Raw genomic sequence first — 18,343 nt, forward strand, 5'->3', positions numbered from 1 at the left:
GCTAAACTACATCGATCAGCACCCGGCTAAAATGTGCGGCAAGTACAATAATCTGCTGCAGTTTATGGTGCATGAAGCACATCCAGAAGGGGGTGAAATGGGGCCCGCCACCACCAAAGAAGTAGCCGTTCCTCAAATGTTCCTGATGCTCTGGCCATGCGTAGTCCACTTCTATGTTAGGACTCCAAACAGCAGCCACTCAAGATACATTAAATAAAAAACTACATATCCCAAAAGCCTTTGATCCATGCCCCAGTAATGCACCAGTAGAATATGGTTTTGATGAACAAAACAGAGAGACCCCATTGAGGTACACTTTATTTGCCGCTCCACAGTCAAGATAAGTGTCTCTCTGTTTCCTGAGCTTATGGTGCTCATTATTGTAGTGCATTGATGTTATTTTAACATTTTATATGCTTTTGCATTTAATGATTCTTGCTTATTCCAGCTTTTTGGTCACATGCACGAAACACGCTGTTAGCCTGATAATTCCTGCTTGTCTTCTTCCTTATCAGTGCTTTGCTTGTTATTTTCTTTGCACCTGCTCCTTGGTGCACATTTACTATTACCAAAGATTAGTTGAAGTGTGTGTTGCACTTGTAGTTACTTTCTCCCTTTTGGCTTCTGTCTACTGGGTCTTGATGAGATATGGCGTCGCAGCACGGGCGGTGATCCTAGTTTGCAGCGAGGATGCACGAATAGCCAACACGTATCCTCTTATAATGATCCTATGTATCAAATATCATGCTCGGAAATTTGGAGATAAGAGAGTTTTGGATGGTGTCTCTTTCCCCAGGCTGCAATAACAAGGGAGGAGATAACATTTTATATTTCTTTAGGCCCTGAATCTGAATATTTGATTTCTGCATATCTTTTTTGGTGGACAGCATCCCACCCAAATAATTCCTGGAACTGTTGCCTTTTCACCATTCTTCACCATTCTTGAGCTCCCTTGACACCCAGCTTAGCAGAGTCTTACTGGGCTGCAATAATTGAATTGGGGTCTCTTCCTTTTGCTGCCTGTTGACCCATGCTTCCATTAGGGATTTAGTTGTGGGGTCTTACTTCTCACATCAAGGCTATGAGGCTTATGGGCCTGCAAAACGAAGGGGACTATTATTAAGATGATGGCCTAGTGCAGTGTTTCCCAAAGTGTGCGCCGTGGCTCCCTGGTGCGCCATCAGAACTCACCAGAGGCGCCGCACACTTCTAGGGAACACTGAAATGCTTTCATTTTCAGACTACCGTAGGGCCTCATTCTAAAAATGCATCACATTTAGAATGGAGCTTTACAGGCGTATGAAAAAGAAAGAATCACAGTGGAAATAAATCGAACTTGTTAGGGTTTTGCATGGTTATGTTGTAAGTTGTAAAACCCATCAAGTTTGACTTGTTTCCACTGAGAGTCTCTTGGTACAACTAACAAAGCTGCATGGTAGTATGATAGAGAAAGACTTGCAGTGGAAACAAACCAAAGTTGATGGATTTTACAATAGACATGGTGACATTGCAAAAACCTAACAAGTTTGATTTATCTGCACTGCAATTCTTTCTGTTTCAAACTACTGTACGGCTCCATTCTAAAGACAAGTTACGTTTAGAATGGAGCCCAATAGTAGTATGAAAAAGAAAGAATCACAGTGGAAATAAATCAAACTTGTTAGGGTTTTGCAGTGTTACATAGTAAATTGTAAAACCCATCAAGTTTGATTTGTTTCCACTCAATGTTTAATTATTTATAAATAAAAACATCCCTGAAAGCTATCCTCTGAAACACGTGGCTGCTGCAGTTAATTATGCATTCACAGAACAGTGAGGCAGCAGTAATCCTAAAGCCATTTTAGGCCTCTTCAATCCATTTACAGCCTCTCCCTGCCCCTTCAGTTCACTCTTGCATCTTTCTCCCAATGTGGAGCTTTTCGGTCCTTCTCTTCCTTCATCTTTCCCATATGTGCCTTTGCTTACAGTAAATGCCTGATGCAGAAAACCAAGGCCCATATTTATGAAACGTTTGTGCCACATTTGCGTAATTTTTTTATGCAAAAGCAGCGCAAACTCACAAAATATAATAATATTTTGTAAGTTTGCGCTCCTTTTGCGTAAAAAAATAATGCAAATGTGGCACAAACTTTTCATAAATATGGGCGTAAGTGCCAGTCCTTAGAAATAAGTGCCGTGCCCCCCCACTGGAAACCCAGTGCTTAATTTGTAGATAAAAATGTGATGGAGCTCAAAGCTCTCTTTTCAAACAAGCGGATGCTGCATTTAAATGTGCGAGCCTTCTCGGGCCTCTTTAATCCATTTACAGCCGCTCCCTACTCCTTCAGCTCACTCATGCAGCTTTCTACTTTCTCCCTTTGTGATGCTTTTTAGTTTTTCTCTTCTCCACGTTTCCCATATGTATCTTTTGCTCTTACTAAATGTCTGATGCAGAAAACCAGAAACACCTGCTCAAATTAAGCCCTGCGGAAAGCGCTGGCTCAAATTAAGCACTGTTAGCACTGCGATTCTTTCTCTTTCATACTACCATACGGCTCCATTCTAAAGATGTTATGTTTGGAATAGAGCTCTACGGTAGTATGAAAAAGAAAGAATCACAGTGCAAAATTCAAACTTATTAGGGTTTTGTAATGCGCATTTGCAGCCCTGAGTAAGCCATGTGGGAATGCCATGTGGGGATGTTATGGAAGCCACAGCTGTCAGCGTCTGGATTGGTTTGGACCAGCACATGACGTCTTGCCTAATAAATAAAGAGCATGTCCATTTAGGCAGGGTCAGGCCCAATCAGGACAATGATAGTGTTACTTCTGTCCGTGTTCTGCAGCTACTCAAGAAAAGAGGATAATCATGAAATTACTAAAATGTCAACATTTAAGAGGAAAGTGGGAGATTAAAAAAAAAGAATCTGGAGAATGTATTTCTCCCCTTGAGGCCTGAATCAGGTCTATTGTCATATATGGGACTTCCAAGTGTGGTGCTGGAAGATCTGAGATCAAAAATGCTAATGTGCTTTTTTTTTTTTTTTTTTTAACTTGCCAGGATCAAGGAGAAAGCATTATGGCAGGCAGAAAGAGCGTGACAAAAATGTTGTTCACTGGCCTGCAGCAGCAGATTACTGGCAGTGCATACTCCAAGTCACTAAAGACAAGCCCCTATCGCAGAAGCCCTTTATCAGCTTCAGCCCAATTATTTTTTAGGAAGAAAAATGGAAGTGCTCCCGAATCCTGGCTTACATCCCCCCACCCGTCAAAAGTGACATGACAGGGAGCCACAGCCAATGGCCAATCGGTCAAGGGAGCCGCGGGTCGAAAAAGTTTGGGAACCACTGGCATAGTGAAAGTGATAGATTATTCAGTCCAACACTCCCTAGATAAGGCACTTTCCTCTGCCCTACAACCCATTTCCAAGCACTTTCAGGAAATTTTCTGGTCTTTCTGCCACTGTTCCCACCCCATCTTCACCTTCGCTATTCTTGGAGAATACACATATAGCAGCAACATACATAAGTGTTCGCAAACACAGGTTTCTTCCTCAGGCTCCGATACTGATTCCTCTGTCTCTCCCTTGTCAGATAATAGCAGACCCATCAGAAGAAGAGGAAGAAGCACTTTTACTCTTCACATCCAAGCTGTTCCCACTCCCTCCTTCACACTCTTTTCACTTTCGACCCTGATGATATTGTTCACCCCAGCCTGTGCTGTGGCAGAGCATATACAGGCACATCTCTGCAAGAACTTTGAGAAAGCACTCCAGTATTAGGGTGGAATGCCCCAGGCCAGACCTACCAAGTAAAATGGTGCAAAGTCCGGACATTGATCCAAATGTGCTGACCTTCTTGCAGAAATAAGCCAAGGATCCAAGAAGGGCTTTGACAGGGCGCTTTGGGCATGTCAGGACAAATTGTTAGATGTATAAAGGCCCTTAGTGAAACTCCTAAAATTGGCATTTACTGCTCAGGATACGGGCATCCCTATCTATCCTGAGATCCTGGTGGGGGGGGCCCAACAGGCAGTTTGTCTATTTGGCAATGCTACCAGTGCCTTTGCTTCTAAACACCACATATCAGTACACATGCAGATTTACCCTAAACGTTAGGCACTAGCCACATCGGAAACTGGACCACTAGCTGAAAGGAGGTGATTTGGTGATCACCTTGTTAAAGAAATTGACACGTTTGTGAACACTTTTGACTCTTTAGATAAAGCCCAAAACTTCCTTGAAGAAGGTATTTAATCCCCTTTTCGAGCGGGTAAGCAGCGGTCGAGGATTACCGGTCAATACTCAAGGTCCTCAACAAGGCTACAGCCTTCGTTGCAGAGGAAGAGGGCAGAACACCTCCGCAAGCAGCTTTCTTTCCCCCAAGATCAAGGGGTCTCAGAGGGTGCTATAATAAAGGCATCAACAGAGGCATCCAATCCACAGATAATTCCTCTTTTTTTCTTCAGATGTGTGAGTGTTGGAAACTGCACAAGGTTGCCACATTGAACTTTCCCAAGTCCCGGTCCAACCCAATCATCCCCCTCCTCTCAATTTTCCCCTTCAAGACATGACATTTGTAGACTATCAAACAGGCTAATATTACCCCTGCATGTCCACATCCACAAGGTTTTTGCAGCAATGTTTTTCTAGTACAAAAAAAGGGTGGAGGTTAGAGACTTTTTCAGGCATTTCAATCAGTGAGTGGTGTACCGCCACTTCAAGAGGGAAGCTATTCATCTGCTTTGAGATCTGCTTCAAGAGAACAACTGGATGGGGCACCTGGATCTCAAAGAGGCCGATCTCACACTCCCCATTTCCCCACTTCTAAGATTTCTTCAGTTCCAATGGCAGAACAAATGGTTTGAATATCTGTGCAATCCCTTCGACCTTTCTTCTGCTCCTTGGGCGTTAAAAAAACTACTCAAACCTGTGGTCGAATGTCTCTGGGAAACGAGTGTATCCATGATTGTCTGTTTAGATGATATGATTCTGTTGGCTCAAGAGATGGTTCTGCTTCTCACACATTTATCTTGGATGACAAATCTTCCACAACATCTGGGCTTTGTGATCAATTCTAAAAAAATCACTGATAATCCCGTCCCAGCGGAGAGAATTCCTAGGGTTACAAGTTTATTTAGTCAAGACACAGTTACGTCTCCGGACTTCGAAAATGAAATCTATCAAGAGACAATTGAAGACAACTTTTGCAATCACTTGGTATCTTTGAGATCCCTAGCTCAGATTATGGGCCTGCTAGCCTCTTCTATTCAGGCGATCTTACCGGGTTAACTTCATTACAGGGCCCTGCAGAGATTGAAGATACATTATCTTTAGAAAGGTACGATTGTCTAGTTCCATTATCCACCGAAGCTCAAGAAGAACTCATGTGGTGGCTTCAACATACTGAAGCAAAGAACGGCAGAGCGATTTTCTGAGCCATCCCAGAAATCATCATAGAATCCAATGCCAGATGTTGAGGATGGGGAGCAAAGTGTGAGGACTTTTCCACCAGAGGTCGCTGGTCCTCAGACAAACTCAGCATGCACATAAAATGCTTGGAACTCCTCGCAGGGTCATTGCAATAAAGCTTGTCTCTCCCAAGAAGAGCAACTATTACATCCTCCTATGGATAGACAATGTATCCGCAGTAAGCTACATCATCTGTCTGGGAGGAACCAAGTCACGTCTCTTGGCAAACTCCAAGGAGTTTTGGCATTTCTGTCTTCATCAGAAGACTACGGCTGTGGCAAAATATCTTCTGGGCAAGGACAACATTGTGGCAAATTGGAACTCCAGATATCTGGTGGATTACAGCAACTGGAAGCTCCATCCTCAAGTTTTTCAGACAATTCTTCAATATTTGGGCCACTGTCAAATTGATCTCTTTGCATCCAGACTGAATTGTCAGTTGAGCGAAAGATGCCTTCTTGCAGGATTGGTCCAAGCAAGTAAATTATGCCTTCCCTCCTTTTGCAATGATCCTCAGAGTTGTGGCACAGGTCCATAGGCAATTGGCGACAGTGGTTCTGGTCACTCCCATTTTGAAGATTCAGCCTTGGTTCACGGCCCTTCTGGGGTTGTCTGCCTCTCCTTCTCTTCCAGTTTTTCAATTCCTTCAGACGGATCCGGTAGGATTACCCCACCCTCTTTTTCTTCAAGGCCAACTCATTCACATGGCCTGGAAAATATTTGGAGACATGGGCAAATTGAAGGCATTTCAATGTCAGCTGCCACTTTTACATGAAAGGCTTGGGCTCCATACACCCACAAGTGATGCTCTTTGGCTTGGAAGACGTTGATGGGTTGGTGCCATCAAAGAAATGTGAATCCTGTGGGCTCAGCCTTGAAAGATATCCTCCATTTCCTTTCCATGTGTGCGGATTTTGGATTGTTTTGCAGGTCAGTAAACAATTTCCAGTCAGCTTTATCAGCAGGCCATGAACATATTGATGGCAAACCTATTGGTATGTGTTAGAAATGGGGTATTTGGTTGACAGTCAGGTTACCCCCTGTTCAAGCAAGGACCCTCACTCTAATCAGGGTAAAAGAGAATCACCCTCAGCTAACCCCTGCTTACCCCCTTGGCAGCTTGGCAGAGCAGTAGGCTTAACTTCAGAGTGCTAGGTGTAAAGTATTTGTACCAACACACACAGTAACTTAATGAAAAAACTACAAAATGATACAACACTAGTTTAGAAAAATAGGAAATATTTTTTTAAACAAAACAAGACCAAAACTACAAAAATCCACAATACACAAGTCAAGTTCAATAAAAATGCAAAAAGAGTCTTTAAGTAGTTTTAAACAGACACTAGCACTGCTAGCGTGAAAATGTACCTGGTGCGCGTCAAAAATAACCCCGCACGGGCGGTTGTGCATCAAAAATAACTCCGCACGGGCGGGTGTGCGTCAAAATTAACTCTGCACTGTGGTACGTGAGTCGGAAATCCAGCCGCACGATGATCTGAAATCCCCGCAGCGCAGGTTGTGATCTCCCAGCCTCCGTCAGCGAAGCTGCGCATCGTTTCTCCTGCTCCGTGCGTCGATTCTTCGGTCGCGTTTCCTGCGAGCGTCGTTTTCTCAGCTGCGGAGCCGGTGGCGTGTCGTTTTTTCAGCCGCAGATCGGAGTCGTGTCAATCTTTTCCCCGCACAGCGCTCTGTGCATTGATTTCCTTGTCTTTAGGCTGCCAGCTTCTCCTTTCAGGGTCCCAGGAACTGGATGGGCACCACAGGGCAGCGTAGGAGTCTCTCCAGAGACTCCAGGTGCTGGCAGAGAGAAGTCTTTGCTGTCCCTGAGACTTCAAACAACAGGAGACAAGCTCTAGATCAAGCCCTTGGAAATTTCTTCTCAAGATGGAGGGCACACAAAGTCCAGCCTTTGCCCTCTTACTCTGGCAGAAGCAGCAACTGCAGGATAGCTCCACAAAGCACAGTCACAGGCAGGGCAGCTCTTCTTCCTCAGCTATTCAGCTCTTCTCCAGGGAGAGGTTCCTCTTGGTTCCAGAAGTGTTTCTCAAGTCTGTGGTTTTGGGTGCCCTTCTTATTCCCAATTTCTCCTTTGAAGTAGGCCTACTTCAAAGTAAAGTCTCTTTTGAATGTGAAATCCTGTAGTAGCATTTGATTTACAGGCCCTGGCACCTCTAGTGCACGTTACTAGGGACTTACTAATAAATCAAATATGCCAATCATGGATAAACCAATCAACAATACAATTTACACAGTGAGCATATGCAGTTTACCACTGGTTAGTAGTGGTAAAGTGCTCAGAGTTCAAAAGCCAACAGCAACAGGTCAGGAAAAATAGGAGGCAGGAGGCAAAAAGATTGGGGATGACTGTGCATAAGCAAAAAAGTCCAACAGTATGCATCCTTTGTTGAGCAAACTGCTCAAAGGCATTAGTGTTGCTAATCCACCTAAACCTAGATATGCTGAATTATGGGACGTAAATTGTATTTTGTCCCTTTTTGATTCCTTACCGAATAACACAGATTTATCCATGAAGCAACTTTCAGCAAAATTGACCAAGCTTCTTTGTATAGTCTCCTGTCACAGGGTACCTGATGTTAAGGCTCCGGATTTAGCAGGTAGGTTGTTTTCTCCTGAAGGTGTTTCCTTTATCATATCCAAGAGAACTAAGACTATGGCCCTCATAATGACATTGGCGGTAAATGCTGCTTAACACTGTGCTGACGGCCGCCAAATTACCACAGCGCTGGCGAATTTCCATTACCATATTATGACATACACACACCAATCTGACAGAATTCAGCCACATACAAAAATCCACCAGACCAAAGGTCATTGATAAAGTGGCAGTCCCAAAACCCACGCCGTTATGCCAACAGAACAACGCCCATCACATTATGACCCAAGAATCACCACAGCGGACATTAAGTGGTGTTAAACCATTGGCGGTACATACCGCCGTGCTCACAATGGACACCCACAGACAAAACAACACCACACTGGCCAATTCAAACAACACACACCTGGCACCCATACACACACCACACCCACACACCCACACCACTATAAAACACACACCCACATTACCCACAACTCTTTACCAACAACTATTGCTACCACAAGACTGAGAAGAAGAGCAGAGACAACTAGACACACACACCACTCACAACATACACCCCTCACGTATTCCACATCACACACTCCAACACATTACCCAACACACCCTCACCAACACACATCACATAACACCCATGGCACCACAAAGGAACCCCCATTTCACTGAGGAGGAGTTAAGGGTCATGGTGGAGGAAATCGTCAGGGTAGAGCCACAGCTATTTGGAGCACAGGTGCAGCAGATATCAATAGCAAGGAAGATGGAGGTATGGCGGAGAATCGTGGACAGGGTCAACGCCGTGGGACAGCACCCAAGGACAAGGGACGACATCAGGAAGAGGTGGAACGGCCTACAGGGGAAGGTACGTTCCATTGCAGCAAGGCACCAGCTCGCTATAGAGTCCTCCCCACAACTCACAGCATGGGAGGAGCAGGTACTGGCAATACTGCATCCCAAGGGTTGCCGAAGTTGGAGGAGGACTGGACACTGGTAAGTCAACTTTTAACAATTATCACCCCCCCATATCTACATGCCATCACACACCCTCACCTTCACTCCCATCACTCCACTCCATCCCACACACTCCACCATCACATCACACTAATCCCAATGCCAAGCCCTGCATGCTGCACCAATACATGGACACCCCTCCCAGCCCTGCATGGACACTCATCACCAAAGCATGCACAGCATAGGGAAACTAACAATCCCACAATGTACCAACATACAGAAGCAAAAGCTGGCATGGGAACAACAACTATAGAGGGGAAGCTACAGTAGTACAAATGCCAGACACCTGAAGCACAATACATCATTTACATCCCCACAGGTACCCCAGCCAATGTCACTGGAGAGGAGGTGCCACCACTATCCAGTCCCCCAACAGAAGAGGCCCACAGTGATGACAGTAACTCTGGACTTCAGGATCTGGATGATCTACCTGACCCATCAGGGACCACTGGACAGTCTGTCACCCAAGCCCACTCACAGACCACCACAGAGCCTCCCCCATCAGGATCCAACACCACAGCACCCACCCAGCGTACCCACACCTCTGTCCCCAGGACACATCAATCAGTAGTGTGCCCACCTGTACAGGGAACCCAGGCCACACCTCGTACACAAGACAATCAGGGACCTGGGGTCAGTGGCAGTGGGCACACCGTTCAGGGGACAGAGGCACAGGCCACCAGGGACACTGGGAGGACTGCTGTGCGCCAGGGGGAGGACAGGACCAGGGAACCAACTCTCCAGGAGGCACTTTCCGAGATCCTGGGAGCCTACCAACATTCCCAGGACACGATGGGCCAGATCCTAGGCAACGTGCAGGAGAACAGGCGGCTGCAGGAGGGACAGTATCAGGGGATCAGGGAGGACTTGCAGGCCATTAACAACACCCTGGTCTCCATAGCAGGGATGCTGGCAGACATGGTCAACATCATGAGGGAGGCAGTATCACACCAGCGGGCCCCTACCACTAGCCAGTCATCTGAACAGCCCTCCACTTCCACTGCCGCTAGTGGCCAGAAGGCCCTGCCACTGGACTAACAGGCCACCAGCACCGCTCCCCCTGCAGAAGGTGAACCTCCCCACAGATGTTCCCTGCAAACCAGACAGAAGCCAGAGACACCTGCAAAGGCCAACGCAAGGAAATGAGACTCTCCTGATTGTCCCCCATTGTTAAGGTTTGTGCACAGCAAAGAGCATGTCCCCTCTCACTGCACTAGTGGGTTCTGTAATAGCTCCCTTTTAAACTTACTATTCAAATCCTTTCTTGTTATCTCACCTTCCCCCCCCCCTTAGGCTTCTGTGTATGTTGTTTAATGTGCTGTTTTGTTTACACATTGGGCCTTGCTTTTACCAAGGCTTCTTTAAAACACTCCTCCCTAGGCCATGTGTTAATTCAACTCATTTGCATAATAACTGAAACTCTGCACACCTTTCAAGAACATGTGCAGCATGTGAGGACCACACCCAGCCCTTCAAACCACACCCAGCTCTGCTCACCTTTCAAGAACATGTGCAGCATGTGAGGACCACACCCAGCCCTTCAAACCACACCCAGCTCTTCGAACCACACCCAGCCCTTTCTATAAAAGGCAGCCCCCGAGCCTCACCCAGTGCTTGTGCTCGTCTACCTCCCGCTTACCTGAGAACAGATCCCTCGGCGTTGGCACTCCTGCTCTCTACAGACTTTCATTGGCTTCAATGGGCGCAGCTGCTGGCTCTTCCTTCTTCTGGTTTCCGGTTCCTCCTTGCCTCAGCCTCTCTCCTACAAACAACCTGCAAAAGAGAAAGAAGACAAGGTTAGACTGATCAGTATCTCTTGCCAGCAACAAGTAAGTGCAAAACTTTTTATTACCTGAAGGAACTTTGACAACAATTTCTGGATTCGTGTGTGGACGGTTTGAAGCAAGATACCTTCCACGAACATTGTGATTCAGGCTCTTTGTTGCAAGAATACCTTGCGGAGCTTTGTGAAACAAACATTGTTTTTTTTTTATGGAACTTTTAAGAATCGAACAGTGGAAACCATTAACAGCAAGGCAAACAGTAAATCAAGGACTTGCACAAATTACATGCTGTATTTTGATGTAAAAGTACAGTATTTGTTTTCCAAAAGATTCTGGAGATATGGGAAAAGTGAGTCTGCTATTGGGAATTTAGGCTTTAGTTATATTAAGATGAATGTTTGATATTGGTAATTCTGATAACGGTATTTGTTTAATGTTTTAGAAGCTTTACAGTAATAGAAAGCACATCCCAGAGCAGTAACACATTCCAAACCTGGAAACTCGAGACCAGGATCCAAGAGGTACTTTTAGAAGAGAATTTCTAATAAATAAAGGGATAGTCAGAAACCCATTTAGGAATAGGTTGCACTTATCTGTTCTTTGTTTATGTTTCATTAGGCACCAGTTTCTACAGAAGTCAGAAAGGGCCGCAGATTTGTGCAGCACTTCAACAGTGGAAACGCAAGAACGGTGTTGTCTCTCTTTTTAATTTTATCCACTTCCCCCCTACCCTTGAGCTTCTGTTCTTAGTGCACTGTGTTAAAAACTAGTGTGCTGGAACAAGCAGTTTCAGGGTGGGGTCGGATTGTCTTCAACCTCCATCAGAACTGAACAAGAACTCAGGTGAGCTGGGCTTTGACAGAAGCACAAGCCTTAAAAAAAAATTCAGTTCTGGTGGACGATGAATACCGGGGAAGAAATAGAGGGCATTGACGTCACGGATATGGCGCAGGCCCTAAATGAGGACTTGGCTCATAATGAATCAGTGTCTGGCATCTTACAACATATGCAAGAGGAAATAGAGAGATTAAAGATGGAGAATACCTCTTTAAAACAGGATTTAAGCAGGTATAAATTTAGGGGATCTCAGTGGAACACAGCTTTTACGCCTTTGTTTAAAACCACCTCAGAGACAGGGGCGCCATCAAAACATACAACTTTGCCTCCCCCAGTTGAGGTTACTGTTAATGTTCCTAATGCTGTGCCCTTAGCAGCACCTGAACGTTTTCATGGAGATAGTAACAAATTCCATGTTTTTATCCATCAATGTCAATTACACTTCGTTTGTAAGCCACAACAGTTCCCTACTGATGCTACGAAAGTGGCATTCGTCTTGTCTTATTTGGGTGGCACAGCAGCCAATTGGTCAATTCCTTTCGTGGATAGAGATGATCCCATCCTCCATAATTGGAATCAATTTAAACGTACCATGACCAGCCTTTTTGCAAAACACACTTTCATGCAGGCAAGTGATAATGAGCTTTTAAATCTTAAACAAGGTAACAAGGATTTATTGACCTATCTCACTAGTTTTAATCGTTTACTCACCGAGACACAGTGGCCAGAAGGAAAGCGTGTCTCCCTTTTTTATAAAGGTTTGAGAGACGAGTTAAAAGACGCGCTGGCTCATATCGTTGATTTGCCAGAAAACTATTCGGACTTTGTAGATTTAGTTGTGAAATTAGAACATAGACTAGGAGAAAGAAAGGGAGATAAATACAAACTGGAATCACGGTTAACTTTTATTAAACACGAGAAGAAAGACACAGATAATAAACTCCCTGAACCTGAGCCTATGCAAATAGGGACACTCAGAGGTCCACTCACATCAGAGGAAAAAGAAAGAAGGAGAAAACTTCAATTATGTTTATATTGTGGCAGGGCAGGTCACTTTGCCAGAGAATGTCCAGTAATGCCTAAAACTCCACAAAAGGGTGCTGTTTCCTCCACCTCCTCAACTGAATCGGGAAACGATTAAGCTCGACAAGGGGAGAGGTTACTTGTTCGAGAAAACATCTTAATCAAACCTCTAATGCTGCAGCCTTCATGGTACTGCACATACCTAGACATTTCATAATTCAGGTCGTTTTAATTGTTACTACCCAAGTGAGGCATTCTCTCCCTGTCCTACTGGACTCAGGCGCGACAGGAAATTTTGTGGATAATAAGTTAGCTGAAAACTTAGGACTTCCTATGTGCCTAAAGCCTTGTCCAGAAGCAGTATGTGCAGTGGATGGGTCAGAATTGACCTCTGGATTAATCACAAAACAAACAAGTCCACTTGTTATGGTCTGTCAGAACGGGCACACAGAGGTGATTAGCTTTGATCTGATAGATACTCCTAATTTTGGTTTGATTCTCGGGGTACCCTGGTTAACAACTCATAACCCAAAAATTGACTGGGTGAATAGAACTGTTACTTTGGATTCCTCTTTCTGTAGAACCAATTGCTATCAAGAAGCAGGTACAGAACAGAGCACAGTATTACACTGTGCTAGTGTTACACAAGATGAACCAAGTCTCCCTCCTGAATATTCTGACTTTAAAGACGTCTTTGATCCAGTAAAGGCTAGTGTGCTGCCCCCACATCGGTCTTATGACTGCCGTATAGATCTTATCCCAGGGGCCCCTTTGCCTAATAACAGAGTATATGCTTTGACTGACGAAGAAACCAAATACTTAAGAACCTACCTAGATGACCTACTACAGTCTGGGTTCATCCGTCATTCCACATCTCCGGTATCATCTCCACTCTTTTTTATCCCGAAGCCGGATAAATCCCTGCGCGCGTGTATCGATTATAGAGGACTAAATAAGGCTACAATAAAGAATAAATATCCTCTTCCTCTAATACCTGTGTTGTTGGATCAATTAAGACATTCTACTGTATACACTAAACTAGATCTGCGGGGAGCTTACCACCTGGTCCGAGTAAAAGAGGGGGATGAGTGGAAGACAGCTTTCAAGACAAAGTTTGGTTTATTTGAGTACACAGTAATGCCCTTTGGGTTATGTAATGCCCCTGCGGCCTTTCAGTTCTTTATAAATGAGGTCCTACACGAATTCCTGGACGTTTGTGTCATAGTATACATAGACGACATCCTCATTTACTCTAAGAACTCAGAAGAACATACCCAACATGTTCGTGCAGTATTATCAAAGTTAAAAGAAAATCATCTTTTTGCTAAGTTAGAAAAGTGTACTTTTAATGTCAGCAAGGTGGACTTTTTAGGATACTGCCTGTCACCTCAAGGAATAACTATGGATGTAAAGAAAATCAGTGCTATTGCTGATTGGCCAGAACCATCCTCTGTAAAAGATATTCAGAAATTTCTGGGTTTCGCCAATTTTTATAGGAGGTTTATTGCACATTTTGCAGACATTGCAGCCCCAATAACTACCTTGTTGCGGAAAGGGCAGCGATTTCTTTGGACTGATGAGGCGGCACACGCCTTTCAACTCCTAAAACAAAAGTTCACTTCAGCCCCAATTCTGAAACATCCTGATCCTGACTTGCCCTTTTTTGTTGAAGCGGTGCTTCACAAGTAGCTTTAGGAGGAGTTCTCTCTCAACGAGATATAGTAGATGGCCAGTTACATCCTATAGCCTTCTATTCCAAAAAGTTATTACCAGCTGAACAAAATTACACTGTGGCTGAAAGGGAACTACTAGCTATCAAAGTAGCCTTTTCAGAATGGAGGCATCATTTAATGGGAGCCAAGTACCCAGTTACAATCTTTTCTGACCATAAGAACCTACAGTTTTTTGGATCACTTAAAGCACTAACACCACGTCAGATGCGCTGGTTAAATTTTTTTAGCACATTTGACTTTGTTATAACCTATAGACCAGGTGCACAACAAATTCAATCTGATGTGTTATCTAGATACGGACATACCTCAGACATGAAACAAGATAAAATAGGAGAACCCATTATTCCTCCCCAAAAGTTTTTGGCACCAGTACAACAGAAGGATTTCATCACAGATCTATATAATGCACACATGCAAATAGCACCTCAGGATTGGTTAAAGGATTCCCATAACACAATACAACGAGGTTTATTGTATCACGACAACATGCTGTTAGTGCCCACCTCTGAATTACAAACACAGGTGATAATTTGGCATCACGCCTCACCGTTGGCAGGTCATCCTGGTTGGGTAAAAACCCTGGAAAATGTGCAATAACACTTTTGGTGGGACACTATAAGAAAGGACATTAAGCAATTTGTCACTACCTGTCCAATTTGTGCAAGACATAAATCTTCTCATAAGGCCCCTGACGGCTTGTTAATACCAATGCCAACACCCAAGCAACCTTGGCACACTGTGAGCGTAGACTTTATTGTAGGCTTACCACCTGTAAAATCCTTCACAACAGTGTTGGTTATAGTGGATTTTTTATCTAAAATGGCACATTTTGTACCATTACGGAAATTACCCACGGCGGCAGAATTTGCCGATATTTGTATAAGGGAAATTGTGCGTTTACATGGTTTGCCAAGCAAAGTGGTGTCAGATCGAGGGAGCCAGTTCAACTCTAGATTTTGGAAAAAATTATGTGAAAAACTGAAAATAGATGTGGCATTATCCACTGCTTTCCACCCAGAGACAGATGGACAGACTGAACGACTGAACCAAACCTTACTTCAAACGCTACGTTGTTTATTGGCTGATTATTCTAGTGAATGGTTGGAAGCTCTCCCTGTAGCGGAGTTTGTTTATAATAATACTGAGCATTCAGCTCTACTTTGCTCACCATTCTATTTCTTGCAGGGGTATCATCCAAGAGCTATACCCATTTTGTTAGAAGAGTCCCTGTTGCCTACAGTAACGGATAGACTAACGAGGTTAGGTGACATACAAGACAAAGCCAGGAAAACATTTATTAAAGTACAAGGAAAGCATGAAAAGACAAGCAGACAAACACAGATCTGAGGCCCCAATGTATAAAATTGGTGACAAGGTATGGCTCTCCACAAAGAACCTAAACATAGAGGGATCCCGAAAGCTGCAACCACGTTTCATTGGACCCTTTAGTATAACTGCCATAGTAAACCCGGTAACAGTAAAATTAGATTTACCAAAAGAATATCCAGTACATACTACATTCCATGTGTCCTTGCTTAAGCCGTACAACCCAAAAACCCGACCTGAACCACCACCTCCACCCATACCAATTAAGGGAAATCTAGAATATGAAGTGAAAAGCATAAAAGACTCAAAAAGAATTAGTGGACGTCTGTTTTATTTAGTAGAATGGAAAGGATATGATGAATCTGAGAATTCATGGGAACCAGCATCATATGTACATGCCCCACAGCTGATTAGACGGTTTTATTTAAAAAACCCAGGAAAACCCCGTCCTGTAGGAGGGCCTTTGAGGGGGGCAACTGTTAGGGTTTGTGCACAGCAAAGAGCATGTCCCCTCTCACTGCACTAGTGGGTTCTGTAATAGCTCCCTTTTAAACTTACTATTCAAATCCTTTCTTGTTATCTCACCTTCCCCCCCCCTTAGGCTTCTGTGTATGTTGTTTAATGTGCTGTTTTGTTTACACATTGGGCCTTGCTTTTACCAAGGCTTCTTTAAAACACTCCTCCCTAGGCCATGTGTTAATTCAACTCATTTGCATAATAACTGAAACTCTGCACACCTTTCAAGAACATGTGCAGCATGTGAGGACCACACCCAGCCCTTCAAACCACACCCAGCTCTGCTCACCTTTCAAGAACATGTGCAGCATGTGAGGACCACACCCAGCCCTTGAAACCACACCCAGCTCTTCGAACCACACCCAGCCCTTTCTATAAAAGGCAGCCCCCGAGCCTCACCCAGTGCTTGTGCTCGTCTACCTCCCGCTTACCTGAGAACAGATCCCTCGGCGCTGGCACTCCTGCTCTCTACAGACTTTCATTGGCTTCAATGGGCGCAGCTGCTGGCTCTTCCTTCTTCTGGTTTCCGGTTCCTCCTTGCCTCAGCCTCTCTCCTACAAACAACCTGCAAAAGAGAAAGAAGACAAGGTTAGACTGATCAGTATCTCTTGCCAGCAACAAGTAAGTGCAAAACTTTTTATTACCTGAAGGAACTTTGACAACAATTTCTGGATTCGTGTGTGGACGGTTTGAAGCAAGATACCTTCCACGAACATTGTGATTCAGGCTCTTTGTTGCAAGAATACCTTGCGGAGCTTTGTGAAACAAACATTGTTTTTTTTTAATGGAACTTTTAAGAATCGAACAGTGGAAACCATTAACAGCAAGGCAAACAGTAAATCAAGGACTTGCACAAATTACATGCTGTATTTTGATGTAAAAGTACAGTATTTGTTTTCCAAAAGATTCTGGAGACATGGGAAAAGTGAGTCTGCTATTGGGAATTTAGGCTTTAGTTATATTAAGATGAATGTTTGATATTGGTAATTCTGATAACGGTATTTGTTTAATGTTTTAGAAGCTTTACAGTAATAGAAAGCACATCCCAGAGCAGTAACACATTCCAAACCTGGAAACTCGAGACCAGGATCCAAGAGGTACTTTTAGAAGAGAATTTCTAATAAATAAAGGGATAGTCAGGAACCCATTTAGGAATAGGTTGCACTTATCTGTTCTTTGTTTATGTTTCATTAGGCACCAGTTTCTACAGAAGTCAGAAAGGGCCGCAGATTTGTGCAGCACTTCAACAGTGGAAACGCAAGAACGGTGTTGTCTCTCTTTTTTATTTTATCCACTTCCCCCCTACCCTTGAGCTTCTGTTCTTAGTGCATTGTGTTAAAAACTAGTGTGCTGGAACAAGCAGTTTCAGGGTGGGGTCGGATTGTCTTCAACCTCCATCAGAACTGAACAAGAACTCAGGTGAGCTGGGCTTTGACACCCATGTGTCCCACTCATTCGCCTTGGCCACCTTGAACTGCCATTGCTCCCCTTCCTATGTCCTCATGGATACTGCACCTATGCTACAGACTGGAGCAATAACCTGGACTTTCCTCCATCATCACCCCATTCCATTGCTCTTTCCCCTCTATATTTTAGTACTACAATAAACACCCTTGGATAAAACTTGTTTACTAGTATTTCATGTATTGCTAATTTGTATTGATTGAAACAGCTACAACCATTGCAAATGAACTGTACATAGAATGAGCATAGAATTAATGACCTGTAGCTGGCTGTTGTGATCACACCAGGAGAATGTGTCATATCACCAACATCTGCAAAATGAATATCCAGAGGTAACAGTAAGTAGGGCACAGAAGTGGGTATTACCAGCATGGCAATGCCACACAGAATACACTAATAGTCATAGAAATGTGAAGTTGCACTGTCTCACCTGTGTGTCATTGGAAGTACAGACATATCACAGATGTTCTATTGTCCACATCCTCATCCTCTGCCTCCTCATCCTCACTGTATTCAGGATGCACTGCTGCCCCAGGGGCATCTACAGTCTCCTCCTCCTGCAGAAAAGGTACATGGCATCTGAGGGCAAG

The sequence above is a fragment of the Pleurodeles waltl genome, chromosome 4_1 (assembly GCF_031143425.1).
Source record: "Pleurodeles waltl isolate 20211129_DDA chromosome 4_1, aPleWal1.hap1.20221129, whole genome shotgun sequence".
NCBI classification, from domain to species: domain Eukaryota; kingdom Metazoa; phylum Chordata; class Amphibia; order Caudata; family Salamandridae; genus Pleurodeles; species Pleurodeles waltl.